Source organism: Stegodyphus dumicola, chromosome 5 (genome assembly GCF_044657685.1).
Source record: "Stegodyphus dumicola isolate Sdum_Otavi_A_Nest chromosome 5, ASM4465768v1".
NCBI classification, from domain to species: domain Eukaryota; kingdom Metazoa; phylum Arthropoda; class Arachnida; order Araneae; family Eresidae; genus Stegodyphus; species Stegodyphus dumicola.
In genome coordinates this window covers 54,318,806-54,333,174 of record NC_140772.1, presented here as the reverse complement: position 1 = coordinate 54,333,174, position 14,369 = coordinate 54,318,806, and the positions used below count along the sequence as shown (strand labels likewise).

Here is a 14,369-nt window from a genome sequence, read left to right as displayed (position 1 = left end):
GGCTATCTGCCTAAGGGAAGGGATGCCTTTGTGGAGGACTTTCTAAGGGAAACTGGCTCACATGGGGAAAACCACGAAAACCACGAAAACACCCATGCAGCCAGCCCGTTCACGGGATTCGAACCTCGGACCAAACTACCAGTGTTCAGCGACTTTACCGCTCGGCCGCTGGTGGGCCCCGAATAAATGGAAATCCAATGCTGCGACATCAGCCGAGTATGGTGGGTGAGTATGGCAGTACCTCCCACCCCAATTCATTCATTTTTTCCAGTGTTCGTCTTGCACAGTGCGGTCTTGCATTGGCGTGTTGCAGAATGAAGCTTTTCTGCTGACAATTGATATTTTTCGATTAAAGATTGGTTCACTCTATCCAATTGTTCACAATAAAGGTCTGCATTAACAGTTTTTAGAGGTTTCAGTAATTCAAAATGAACAATTCCTCGAATACTCCATCAAACACTCAGAAGCGCCTTTTCGGGATGTAAACCCTTTGTAACCCCTATTAAAACCGCCTTTTGCGTTTTGGATTATCATATAGGACTTATGTTTTTGTCTCCACTAATCAAACGATCAAAAAATGGTTCTGTATGGTGCCGTTGAAGCAATACGTTGCATGGGATGGATAGGTTGGCTTTGTTCTTTTCGGACAGATTATGGGGGACTCAAACACCTGCTTTGCTTATTTTTCCATTCTGCTTTCAATGTTTTTGGATGGTCGACGAAGGTTGGTTAAGAGTGTTTGACATGGATTTGCTTCCATTTCTGCCCTTAGCATGTTGTTGTCGACATGCGCAGAAACGACATTACTTTCCGGTCCCCCTATTATATGACATACTACTTGGATCGTATAGAAATGATCAGCTGTTTCTACTATTTTCGCACAACTGTAAACCCCCATACTGCTTACAAATTTGATCAGTTTGTCTTTGCTTTATTTCGTGGTGTTGCAATTTTAATGGCCAGCTGTGTATAAAAAATAAATATTAATATCTCAGCATAGTTTTAATTTGCCGCCCAGACGCAAAGCGGTTAGTAATTCTGTCTGCCATACCGAAGGTTCCCGATCCGAATCCCTGAAGGCGTGAATGTAAACTGTATATTCCTTCCTGGCAGGCAACGATGGTCCATTTATTAGGTGCCTTCAGAATAAAGTGACCATCGCTTCCGACCTCAGCAGTGGCCTTCGCCTATAATGGCTATTGCCTGCCACTGGGAAGGAAAGTGTGAATTTTTAAATCACGTCACACTTGTTGAGCTCCCGCTGTTATTTATTACTACAGTCGTTACATCACGTCATTTTCATCTACTCGCTATTACATCACGCATCTTTCATCTACGATACTGAGAAGAAGTGTGTAGAACTTTCCAGAACAATATAGAATTTTTAAAGCATTTTTCACGAATATTTCGGAAGCGGGGAAGAATTAGGCTAAAGTGGATGGCAATTTAAAAAAAAAAGAACTAAAGCAATTCAAGTACAAATTCTTACCGAAACTGTTAAACGGCGTCATGTTAGTTATCTTTTTTTCTCCCTTCTTTCTGCACGCCTTCGTGGTGTACTGGTTAGCCCACTCGGCGTGTATTCGAGAGGTTCAGGTTCGAATCCAGGTGAGGGCATTGCTCATTTCTCATGTACTACTGCTTCAAAGATACCTAACGTCTCTATAGTGGAGCCCAGTGGTGGATGATGATTCTTTACCAACAGGATTTGAGAGATTGGGTTCCCTAATCCCCAGTCGCCCTTAAAAAGGGGGTATATAAAGTATTTTCTCCCTTCTTTTTGCAAGCCTTCCTAATGTTGTAAGGATGTATTTTATTCTAACCAATTATTTTTAGCCTTCCTTTCTTTTCCTTCCTGATTTCAGTTTCTTGCCGGAATGAGTGAGTGAGAGTTTATTGGCGCAAAACCCATTAATGATGATTAAAACGCTCCAAACACAGGATGGGATTTACAAATGATGAAATTAAGTTACAATAAATAAAAACAAGTGGACAAATGTACCAAATCCAGAGGATGAAGTCATATAAAAACAAGGTAAAAGCACACATTAAAGTCCAAGACACAATCTTCAAAAACAAATTACATTAGGTAGTAAAAGCCAGTCTCTTTTAAATAATAAAATAAATTACAATTAGCTTCTCTTCCGATTAAACGGTCGAGAGGTAAGTCACAGCTATTAAAATGTTTCTGACGAAGACTATTAAAATATGGGCACTCAATTAAAATATGACGGACAGATAAACAAACATTTCAGTTTGAACAAACAGGCTCATTCTCAGCTTTCAAAAGGTAGTTATGTGTCACTCTAGTATGACCAATTCTGAGGCGAGTCAAAAGAACTTCCTCCTTACGATTTCCAGCAAAATCCAAATGCTAGGCTTTACATTTCTCAACTTGTTGTTAAGCTGAACGTCCCAAATTTGCTGCCATTTTTTCCGGATCTTTCCCTTGATGGCACAGCAGATGTCTCTAAAAGTGATAAGGCGACTGGACAGTTCAACAGCAAATTTTGCCGTGATGTCTGCAAGCTCGTTTCCCTTTATTCCCGTATGCCAGTACATGATTTCATATCCTCGAATCTTTAAGTTTATGTGGATTTTGAGAACATCCACTACCACAGGATTCCGAGTGTTGGGAAAAGCTTCTAAAGATTTAAGAGCACTATACGAGTCTGCATAAACTATGAACTTTTTGTGGCAGAGCTTTGAGATGCACAAAAGACCATAATATATTGCAGTTAGTTCAGATGTTAGGACTGAAAAAGCATGGTGCAGGCATCTGCCCTCTATGTAATCTTCAAATACAAATGCCATCCCGACATGATCATTTGACTTTGATCCATCTGTGTATATCGGATAATAACTGCTATATTTGTGCCTGTGCTCAGCAAAGAGTTGTCTGTAAACGATCTCGTTAGTGCTTGCCTTCACGTGATGTTTGAAAACATCAAGAAGCTGAATCCGTGAATTTTGCCAAATTAGGATTTCAAAATTCTGTACTGCTTGGGGGCGCATATCTTGCCCGAATGTAAATTTTGTTATGCCGTAGTATTCAGATTTAAATTGTTTCAGAAGGAATATTTAAGCTGCGTCTCAACAGTTCGAAAAGAATAACAGCGAACGTAGTTCCGAGATTTTGCTGCGTGTTAGAAATAAGCTCCTCGGTCGGTGTTAGACTGATATTCCTCGGATCGGCTTTGCCGTGTGCAGCGGATTTAGCTTTAGTTAAGCTAAGGAGCTAGTCATTAGATGCTGTCTCATATTTTTACAATGTATTCACAATTTTTTAAATCGCACTGAAAACTAACCGGGAAGAATTAGAACAGGTAGAACTTAAAACCCGTAATTAAAACAAAATAATCTGGGGAGGAAAAAAAAAGTATTTTTTTATATTATTTTTCAAATTGGTGTTTATTTCTCGAGAAAAGAAGATAATTAGTTTAAATTCCTGAAGGAAAAGCCACTATTAAAGCTAAAACCCGAACCAGTTTAAGTTTAGAATCCGTGCAGATTCTGGGGAAAGGGATTTTCGTTTAAAAATTAATTTCAGGCTTTTCTCTTTGACGAGATTGCCTATTTAAATGATACTGTAAAATAACCTGTGTTGTATGATTGAAAATAGCAGGATTCATTTAAAAAAAACCGCTTTCAGTGAGTTTTTGAATTTGTAAAAATACATTGTTTTAAATAACGATGGAGTAAAGCGAGATTTTTTTAAAAAAATAGGAACTGAAGTATACGATGGAAATTGAGAGTTGTTGTGTCAGTTCACGGGAAGAAAGCTTTTAGATTAATTAGCACATTCGAAAATAAATCAAAATCATAAACCCTTCTTATAAAATCTGATGCAGGAGCTCATACGTATAAGATCTAGTATCCTATTACAAAGGAATTAAACGTTAAAAATTCCCACTTTCCAACTTCAATTGAAAGATCAAACAGTTTGAAAATAATTCATACCAGATTCGCTTTCATTGAAAATGTACGAAACGAGAAGAAAACGGGAAATAAAATTTAGAATTCTGTTTCATTCCGCGAAATGGCGGATTAAGTTTTTGATGTGGAATTAATTTCCTCCTGCTTGTATTAACGAGCACTTTTACTAAAGTCTCCTAGGGCAGTGATCTCAAACGAAAACTGCATGGAGGCAGAAAACATGATCCAAAAACAGCTGGAGGAGCGGCTTTCCTTTGTTTTAAACTTCCTTGCACGAAGTGAAGGAAATAGTGTAATCGCGAAAAATTTCGGGTACCATATTTCAAAGAAAATATCCATTTCAACCGGTCTCGAAACCGTTTGAAAGATATTTTTCACGTCAGAAAACAGACGTTAAGAAAACATCTCTTATGAATCCATTTTAAATTCACTTTACAATCCTTTTTAGCCCTACAATCCTTTTTGGCCCTTTATTCTTATTTGGCAATTTTAAATTCACTTTACAATCCTTTTTGGCCCTTTATTCTTATTTGGCCATTTTAAATTCACTTTACAATCCTTTTTGGCCCTTTAACAGCTCTTTATTCTATCTGTACGTACAAATCACACAAAAACATCGTTCAGCTGTAATCCAGAGCGGTCGGAATGGATATTTTCGTTAAAATATGATACCCGAAATTTTTCGCGATTACAATACTTTCTTTACAAGGAAGTAAAAAAGATGAAATTTAATATTTGTTTATTTTGTGCCTGTGCTAAAGTTTCAGTAGTCGCCCAGACGGTATAGTGGGTTAGGGGAGGTAAACCGCTGAGTTGGCTTCCGACCCAGGTATAGATATATCCATGCAGAATTGGTTACCAGCTCGGCGGGAGTCAACCACTAGCTACCAGGCCGCAGCCCTGGCCATAAAATGCAAAAAAGAGATATACATATGCATGCAAGGCACTTGAAGAAGAGTACAACAATGTACAAAGAAATATATATATGTGCATACAAGGCACTTGAAGAAGAGTACAACAATGTACAAAGAAATATATACATGTGCATACAAGGCACTTGAAGAAGAGTACAACAATGTACAAAGAAATATATACATAGCATACAAGGCACTTGAAGAAGAGTACAACAATGTACAAAGAAATATATACATGTGCATACAAGGCACTTGAAGAAGAGTACAACAATGTACAAAGAAATATATACATTTGCATACAAGGCACTTGAAGAAAAGTACAACAATGTACAAAGAAATATATACATGTGCATACAAGGCACTTGAAGAAGAGTACAACAATGTACAAAGAAATATATACATGTGCATACAAGGCACTTGAAGAAGAGTACAATCAAAATATATGTATATACATATAAATACAAACTCATACACAGATATATACACACTTACATATATATATATTCCGAAACAAATAGAATATGTACACCCATACATATACGTTATCATGATAGTTAAAATTTACAAGAAGCATGCCATTGAGGTACGCGTGATCCTTAGCAGATACAGTACAACATTCAGGTACAGTACAAACTTTATGTATGAAAACCTGGCATAGCATAAATACAAAATTACATATTGAACATACATACTCTGTTGCTGACACATTGAACTAGCTTATATACTTCTAACGTGCATACTGCTAGGCTTTACAGAGCAATTATTCTGTTTTTAGGTTAATAAATGTCCCAGTTCGAGAAGAGTTAATGCCATACTGAAGGTGCGATGTCTATTTCTAAAAGAACTGTGCTTAGAAATGGCATTGTTAGAACCTAATGTATCTTAGATACGACTCAAGTTTGTACTATATGGCTACTATCTTCCAGCGTCAGAAGAGTAATTGCTAGTACAGTAGTCAATTATTGTTTTCAGTTTCCGCTGGGCAGTGGTTAGGGAAGCTTCCTACGATGCCGAAGGGCACGGGTTCGAATCCCGGAGAAGACGTGGATGTTTGTAAATGTATAGTGTCGGCGCGGCATGGCGGCACTCTAAATACGCGGCGAGCCGAAAGTCTTCTCGTGTGGATTGGTGGTAGAGGAGAGGGGTGGGATTTCCACCGGGGCGCTCTCCCTTAAAATTGGGGGGTGGAAATAGAAGTCCAACCTCTCTTCGGAGAAGGTTCTGGCAACCATCGTTCCGTGCAATATGGACTGGACGGACACGACAACAACAACAGAAGGTCAGTATGATCTGAAAGAAAGAGGATGACTTCACATGCAGCAAAGGAAATATATTCTGCTTCAGTTGACAGGTTGGACATTTAACAACCCTCAGAATTTCGCTGATGAAAGACATCCCCGCACTGTGACTCTAAACAGAGACAGAATGTGCAGTTTAATGCGATCATGTTTGTTCAAGACTCTTTTGATAATATTGTCGCGTGCGTACGGGTTCGTTATAAAATGAATGCAGAAGTCCGATGAAAAATTAATAAAATTTATTATTATTACAACAAAAAATGCTTAAATGTCCTCAAATAATCGTTCAGTATCACAATTTATCACAGTAGTTATCTTTTAACAACTCAAACATTCAAAAGAACTTAATTCAAAACAGCCAAAGAAAGTTAATCCGCGAATTCGCTACAATCAACAAGAGCCGTTTTCTAAACAAATTCTTAAAATAACAACAAACTAACTAATCACCACACGAACTGAGAGGTTTTTCTCCTTTTATAAGATTTTAAATCGCGCGCGCGAATTTTCTGGAACTTTCGCGAAATCAAAAAGAGATATTTATTTATTAAATGTTAAATGCACGTGCTCTTGTAGTTTTAAGTTTCCGGCTTAGCTTTCCTTTAATATTCCTCACTCGCTACCCTGCACGGGGAATAAAACAATTTAATTTATAATTCAACTAACATTAGCAATTTAAATATCAAATCCGTAACACTATTAACAGATAGATAACATTAATTAATGAGGAAATTAATCTTTAAAATACTGTTGCGTGCGTGCGGTTTTGTAACACATTAAATACACACAGAACCGGTGATAGTTTATTAAAATTTATTTTAACAAAATAGTCACCTCAAAATTCTGGATCTTTCATAAATATAATCGTACAGCTCTTCAGAGTATCACATTTTACAATCAGCAGTTAAACTTCAAATAAGTAATAACGTTAAACACAAAGTAACCAAAGCGCAACTAAATGGTGAAGCTCTCGCGGTATCTCAAAATTCCTAATTCAGTTCTAAAGGAACGATTTAGAAACTGATGCTCCCTCCAGTCTTATATAGTTTTCCCCCTGCAGCCGAAATCTTTTACTGAAAGGCATAGGAGGCCCGAATACGGTTACAGTTGCCTATATAGATTAATTAAATTTATGTCTGTATTTATTTATGTATTTAGTTAATTTGCATTCAATAGTTGTAGAATTATCAACAATTTAAAAGTTGTTTAAATGGTACTACACCTGAAGAAACCACCATTTGTTTACATTTGAAACTCTTAGTAGAATAGTGAATTAAGTCAGTTTCTGCACAAAATTCAGTGTCTTTTTGGAGATTGGCCCACCAGCGGCCGAGCGGTAAAGTCGCTAAACACTGGTAGTTCAGTCCGAGGTTCGAATCCCGCGAACGGGCTGGCTGCATGGGCGTTTTCGTGGTTTTCCCCATGTGTAACGTGTATACGAGCCAGTTTCCCTTAGAACGTCCTCCACTAAAGGCATCCCTCCTCTTAGGCAGATAGCCCTAGTGTGCTTTGCCATAATTAAAATACACCACACCACTTTTTGGAGATTGGGACCAAAAGTAAACTTTCGGTGTGGTGTGGCGGAAAATCTGTCTTCCTGCGCGCTGGCCGAATTGTTTTATTTTGCGTAAAAGTTCTAATTTTTATTGTAAAATTTGCTTTTTTAATTATTTTTAACTGTATTTGGTGTTTTATCTTTTCCCATATTTTTTAATTTTTAATGAAGATATTTTGAATTTTTATGGATTTTTGTTTTGCCTCGAAATGAGAACTAAACTAATTGAATGAGAAGTATATCTCTTTTGAAATTCGTGGAAATAAATTTAAATGAAATGCAGCAAAAATGTTTTCTCAAACCGTTTGAGCATTCGAAAATTTACTTTTTTGAATGCTCTAATATTTTCTTTATCTGTACAATTACGGGACGTAAACAATCAATTACGGGAAACAAATGAGGAATACATTTGCATGTCTTAGACTTTCATGTAAATTAATCTAATAGCAGACAGCAGTCTGATCTTGCAGGTTAGCAACAGTCTGCTATCAGATTGCTGATAATTTGCAATAAAACAATTTGATAGCAGGTAGATTTTCATCTTAATTAATCTGATCTTTTCAGCCATTTGCAGTAGCACTGAATTTGCAGTAGCACTGAATAACAGTCGAAGAAACAAAACTGAATAACAAGGGGATAACTCAGCTGATCAATGTTTATTAATGTTCTGAAATATTTAAGAAAGGTTTTAAGCTGAAACATTGTCTACAGATTTTGAATAATTTCATAAGTTGATTTATATTTTTAACTTTATTGCTCCCAGGTTGCGCAATGCCTGAGTTGTGTTGTAAAATAAAGGAATAAAATAATTTATTTACATTTTCATTTAGTGTTTATTTAATATTACTTATACATCGTTGCGTGCATATGGGTTAATAATAAATTGAATGCCAAGATAACAGATGTTATCTAGGTAAAATTTATTTTACCAAATGATTACCTTCACAATTCTGGAACTTTTCACAAAAATACTCGTACAGCTCTTCTCAGTATCACACAGTCAGTAGTATTCATCATTATCATGGAATACAGATACTATTTCATGATTAACACTGGCCTTATGTCATTCGTATGTGGTTAGACAAAATTGTATGTGTAAAAGTAATCAAAAATTTACTTATGTGTGTGTGATTACGGCAAAGCCTCGAGGGCTATCTGCCTAAGGGGAGGGATGCCTTCGGGGAGGACTTTCTAAGGGAAACTGGCTCGTATACACGTTACACATGGGAAAAACCACGAAAACGCCCATGCAGCCGCCTGTTCGCGGGATTCGAACCTCGAACCGAACTACCAGTGTTCAGCGACTTTACCGCTCGGCCGCTGGTGGGCCCAAAATTTATTTATGAAATTTGTGTTAATTAAAACGTTATTTTATTACGTTAAATTCTTTCTGTAATTCTACTTTTCATCATCTTCATTACAAAAGCAAATTAAGTGAGTTTCAATAGAGAACGAGAATCTAAATTAAGGAAGGAATTATTAGCCTTATTTGTGCTATGCTGATTATTGGTAACTTTAGCCTTAATTTGCACTTTTGGTGCAAGACTCATTAGTATAGGAGATTTAGTTTTTTGTCCTTAGTTGATGCCTTTATTTGTGCTATGCTGATTATTGGTAACTTTAGCCTTAATTTGTACTTTTGGTGCAAGACACAGATAGGAGATTTAGTTTTTTGTCCTTAGTTGATGCCTTTATTTGTGCTATGCTGATTATTGGTAACTTTAGCCTTAATTTGCACTTTTGGTGCAAGACTCACTAGTATAGGAGATTTAGTTCTTTGTCCTTAGTTGATGCCTTTATTTGTGCTATGCTGATTATTGGTAACTTTAGCCTTAATTTGCACTTTTGGTGCAAGACTCATTAGTATAGGAGATTTAGTTCTTTGTCCTTAGTTGATGCCTTTATTTGTGCTATGCTGATTATTGGTAACTTTAGCCTTAATTTGCACTTTTGGTGCAAGACGCATTAGTATAGGAGATTTAGTTCTTTGTCCTTATTTGATGCCTTTATTGGTGCTATGCTGAGAATTGGTAACTTTAGCCTTAATTTGTACTTATGGTGCAAGAGGCATTAGTATAACAGATATGATTCTTTGTGCTTAGTTTAATATTTTCTTGTAAATAACTGAAAAAATATTATATTTTCAGATCGTGAAGAATGGGAATTTGTGTTAAAAGTTTTAGATTCTTGCAATTTCAGTGTAGAGATATTAGGTTACTTTGAAGCAGGAAAAGGGAAAAATGTGCAATGCTCTAGTCGGGGTTTGAACCCCGGAACTCTCAATTGGGCGGCTTCCACTATCTTTTTAGTTAAGGCGTCACTTATAGTCATTAAGCTATTTTGAAGGAGACTTGAAAAATGTGCAGCACCTTTCCCAGGACTCGAAGCCTGCACCTCTCGAATAGGCGTTGAGTTTGCTTCCAGATATACCACGAGGGCATGGAGAAAGGAGGGAGAAGATACTTTATATCACTTCCTTGGAATTTTCACTTTATCGCGCTTGTACTTTTCTGTTCGAATCAGTTTTCAAATTGTTACCACACAATGGTACTGCCAAGTTTTATGCCAAACAAAATTAAGCAATGAAGAAGTTGCATGTACGTATGAATGCTCCTCGCATTGTGAATAAACGACGGTATCCAGAACCACCGATTTTTTTTGAATTTCCGATTCCATTTTACATTATTTCTTATTTTGTATACATTCAATTAATTTTTTTGTTAATTCAATTAATTTTGTATACATTTAATTAATTTAAATGTATTATATCTGAACTATATTTTGCAGCATATTGTACAACTTTTTATATCTTTGTAAGAAGTAAAGAAAATATTGTAATCGCGAAAATTTCTGGTATCACATTTCAGCGAAAATATCCATTTTGAAGGCTCTCAATCCATTTGAACAAGGGTTTTTGAACAGGAGTGCACGGATAGAATAAAAGACTCAAACGTTTTCCCCCAACGGATTGTAAAATGGGTTCAAAATGGATTCAGAAGAAATTTTTTGTGACATCTCTACGTACGTATATATGTATCTCTCATAACTCAAAAACGAGTAGCCTCAGAACGTTGAAATTTTGTATACAGGATACAAATAACATGCAGTTGAGCAGCTACGTTTTTGGTTGCAATCGGCAGCACCAAATATATATATCTATAAATTATTTTGTAATTTATATATATATATATATGTATAAGTACAAAATAATTTTTAATTAGGTAATATAAAATCATGCCTGCTGAAAACTCATCAGTGAAGGCAGTGAAGGCATATAGTAAAAAATTTGGAACCAACTTTTCACAAAGATCAAAAATTTAAATTCAAATGTAAAGAATTTCATATGCAAAAAAAAATAATTTCCTAAATGCAAAAAAGAATTTAAAAAATGTTCAAACCAAAACACTTTAACCAAGCAATATCCCATTTCAAAGAAAAAAAAAACACTGAAACTTAAAAAAGAACATAACAGAAGAGGAATTGAATCAACTTCAATGCCACTTCGTCAGGAGGAGGAACACTGAAATCAGTTAAAATCTCTGTTCCACATAAATCGTTGCTTTCTGTATACAGAATTAACCGATGGACCATTTCAGTGTATTTTATTATAATAGTTCACCCAAAAATTCTGCTCTCTTCGCAAAGCAAGGGAAAAAAACAAATTCTCATTAAAATTTGTTATCTTTATATAAAGAAAACTCTATTCAAAGAATTGAAAACGTAAGTGAAATAATAAAACACTTTAGGGGAAAATTCAAATCAAAATTTCCTCTCTCTGTTACTTGGCTACTTGAGCCGTAGAATGTTGAAATTTTGTGTACGGGACTGCTATAACATATAGTCGCGCACCTCAATTTTGCTTTGCAACCAGCCGCACGAAATATCTATATATATATGTATATACGTATATATATATATATATATATATATATATATATATAATCATTCTGATACCAGCTTTGTTTGGTCTTTTCATTCTTATATGTTGGTAAAGTCTGCTTTTTTTGCTTTAAAACTGATCGAATTATGTTTTTCTAAGATTCCAAGGTTCTGAAGATTCTAAGATTCTGAAGGTTTTATGCCGTAAGGTTATCTGTTGCAATAGGTAATCTGTTATCGATAATTTAACAGATTTTTAATTAGTGCTAAGACTAACAAAGCAGACATTCGTTTACATTTGAAGTAACATTAGTAACATAAGAATTAAGTCAGTTTCGCACCATTGTCGTCTTTACGAGTGGGACCGAAAATATACCTCAAGTTTTGGGCACCAAAAAATCAAACTTCTTGCCCGCTGGCCTAATTGAAACGCTGGCCTAGAAACTCTAATTATAAAAAATTGCTGTTTTTAATCTCTATTTAGTGTTTTATTTTTTATCTGTATTTTACATTTAATGATGATGTTTTGAGTGTTTATGTATTTTTACTTTGCCGCGAAGAGAAAATAGAACTGACTGTATGAGAAATATATCTCTATTGAAATTTGAGTAAATAAATTTAGATGAAATGCAGAAAAAGTGTGAACAATTTAATAAGCCGTGTAAGATAGTCATGTGGTATTCACATCAGATTGTTTTCTAAAGTTTTGTCATCTCTTAACATAACGATTTCCCTGAAAATGTTTAATTGCTACGAAGCCCTGTTAAGGGGAACATCTGAAATTCAGGTATTACATGATGTTAAATTCTTAGGTAATCTATAACTTATAATATTAATAATCTTGGTTTTATCATTTTGAAATAGCGAGTACGTTTATATTCCCTCAGAAATCAATTTTATAATTCCATTTTAATGGCTTCTAAGAAAGTGACTGTAAGAGGTCTTTTAAATGTTGCAATCTCAAAGGAATAAGTTCCACAACAAACTTAATATCAGACTAGTAAAGTTAAGAAGTTGGATTAGTTAAGTTTTTTTCCTGATAATTTTTCAAAGTGTAGCAGTAGGTAAACAACAGTTAAGACATTTTCTTAACTGTTGTTTACCAACTGCTACACTTTTAGCAAATGGTTCATAATGCTACATAATTGGACTCCGAGCGATTCATTTGAGAAATAAAACGAAAGAAATTTGTAAGATTTCAACATATGTATTATCAACAGTTAAATATTTAAATTACTTTGACCTTTCAATTCTCAATGTAGTCAATTTATTTCAATACTCTCAATATTCAAGATAGAATTTTGGTGTTTCCCGAGTATGTAATGTCAATTTGAATTGTTTTCTCGTAGAGGCTGTTTGTACACATTTTAGGCGACTTTGCCTTGCTTTAAAAAAATTCATCTGCTTGGAAATTTGATTTTTAAATACAACTACATTTTTGAAAGTATTAATTGTCATTTACTACTTGACAGTTTTGTTTACATACAAAATGGCGATTTTAAAGGAACAGTGGATGTAAGGCTATGTCTGTGCTCTTTCCGAAGAAATTATTCACATCTAGTCATTGCAAAAAACTGTGACAACCAAAGGATTTCTAAATCTAAAGCTACAATAGGTAATATTGTAAACAAGAAAGGAAAAAAAAAACCTGGCTTCAAGTGAAAAATTGTTCCAATACACATCAAACTAAAAAACGTGATGCTTTGAGTGTTGCAAAGGTTATAAGGTATTTCTACAGTCTTCTTAGCGTGCCTTCGTGGTGTAGTGGTCTGCGCGCTGGTCTCTTATTCCAGAGATCCGTGGTTCGAATCCCAGCGAAGGCGTTGCTCATTTTTCATCACTCCTGCTTCCAAACTACGTAATGTCTGTACAAGGTGAGATATTGAATGTTAAAAGAAAATTCGTGACGTAAAATGACAGTTGTAAAATCATTAAAATGTTCAGTAAACAAAGTCATTAATACTGATTTCATTCTTGAAAAGGCAAAAAAAAGCTGATGTGCGTCGTCTTTCTCTATGCAATATCGCCGAACACAGGACGCGCTGCAGAATTCTTTATGAGAAACATTTATCCGAACAAAAGTGGAAAAAGTGTCGTCGTAATAGACAACTTTAGGTGTATTTAAATGAATCTCCACCACCAGGATTTGGCGAATGGGTCCCCTAGTCTCCAGAGCCCTTTAAAAGGAAGAGCTTCTGAGGTATTTTCTGTCTCCGTTTAGTATTCCTCCATCATGACACGGTTGCACACTCGGCGTGTATTCGACAGGTCCTAATTAGGATTCCAGCCAGGGCATTGGTCATTTTTCATTTCTAAAGCATAAAAGAAAACACTTAAGGACCTTCTAACAAATTCTTTATTATTAGCTTCAAGCTAATATTCTTTATTATTAGCTCCAAGCTATATTCTCTAACAAATTCTTTATTATTACTCCAAGCTAATATTCTTTATTATTAGCTCCAAGCTATATTCTCTAACAAATTCTTTATTATTAAATCCAAGCTATATTCTCTAACAAATTCTTTATTATTAGCTCCAAGCTAATATTCTTTATTATTAGCTCCAAGCTATATTCTCTAACAAATTCTTTATTATTAAATCCAAGCTATATTCTCTAACAAATTCTTTATTATTAAATCCAAGCTATATTCTCTAACAAATTCTTTATTATTAGCTCCAAGCTATATTCTCTAACAAATTCTTTATTATTACTCCAAGCTAATATTCTTTATTATTAAATCCAAGCTATATTCTCTAACAAATTCTTTATTATTAGCTCCAAGCTATATT

The 14,369-nt window shown here is 35.1% G+C and overlaps 1 non-coding gene across 1 annotated transcript; it reads left to right on the top strand.

Annotated features, from left to right (window-relative positions):
• Positions 1-13,329: 13,329 nt before the first annotated feature.
• TRNAK-CUU (transfer RNA lysine (anticodon CUU)) lies at positions 13,330-13,402 on the top strand. The gene has a single exon. It is a non-coding gene; the product is annotated as a tRNA-Lys (tRNA).
• Positions 13,403-14,369: the final 967 nt, after the last annotated feature.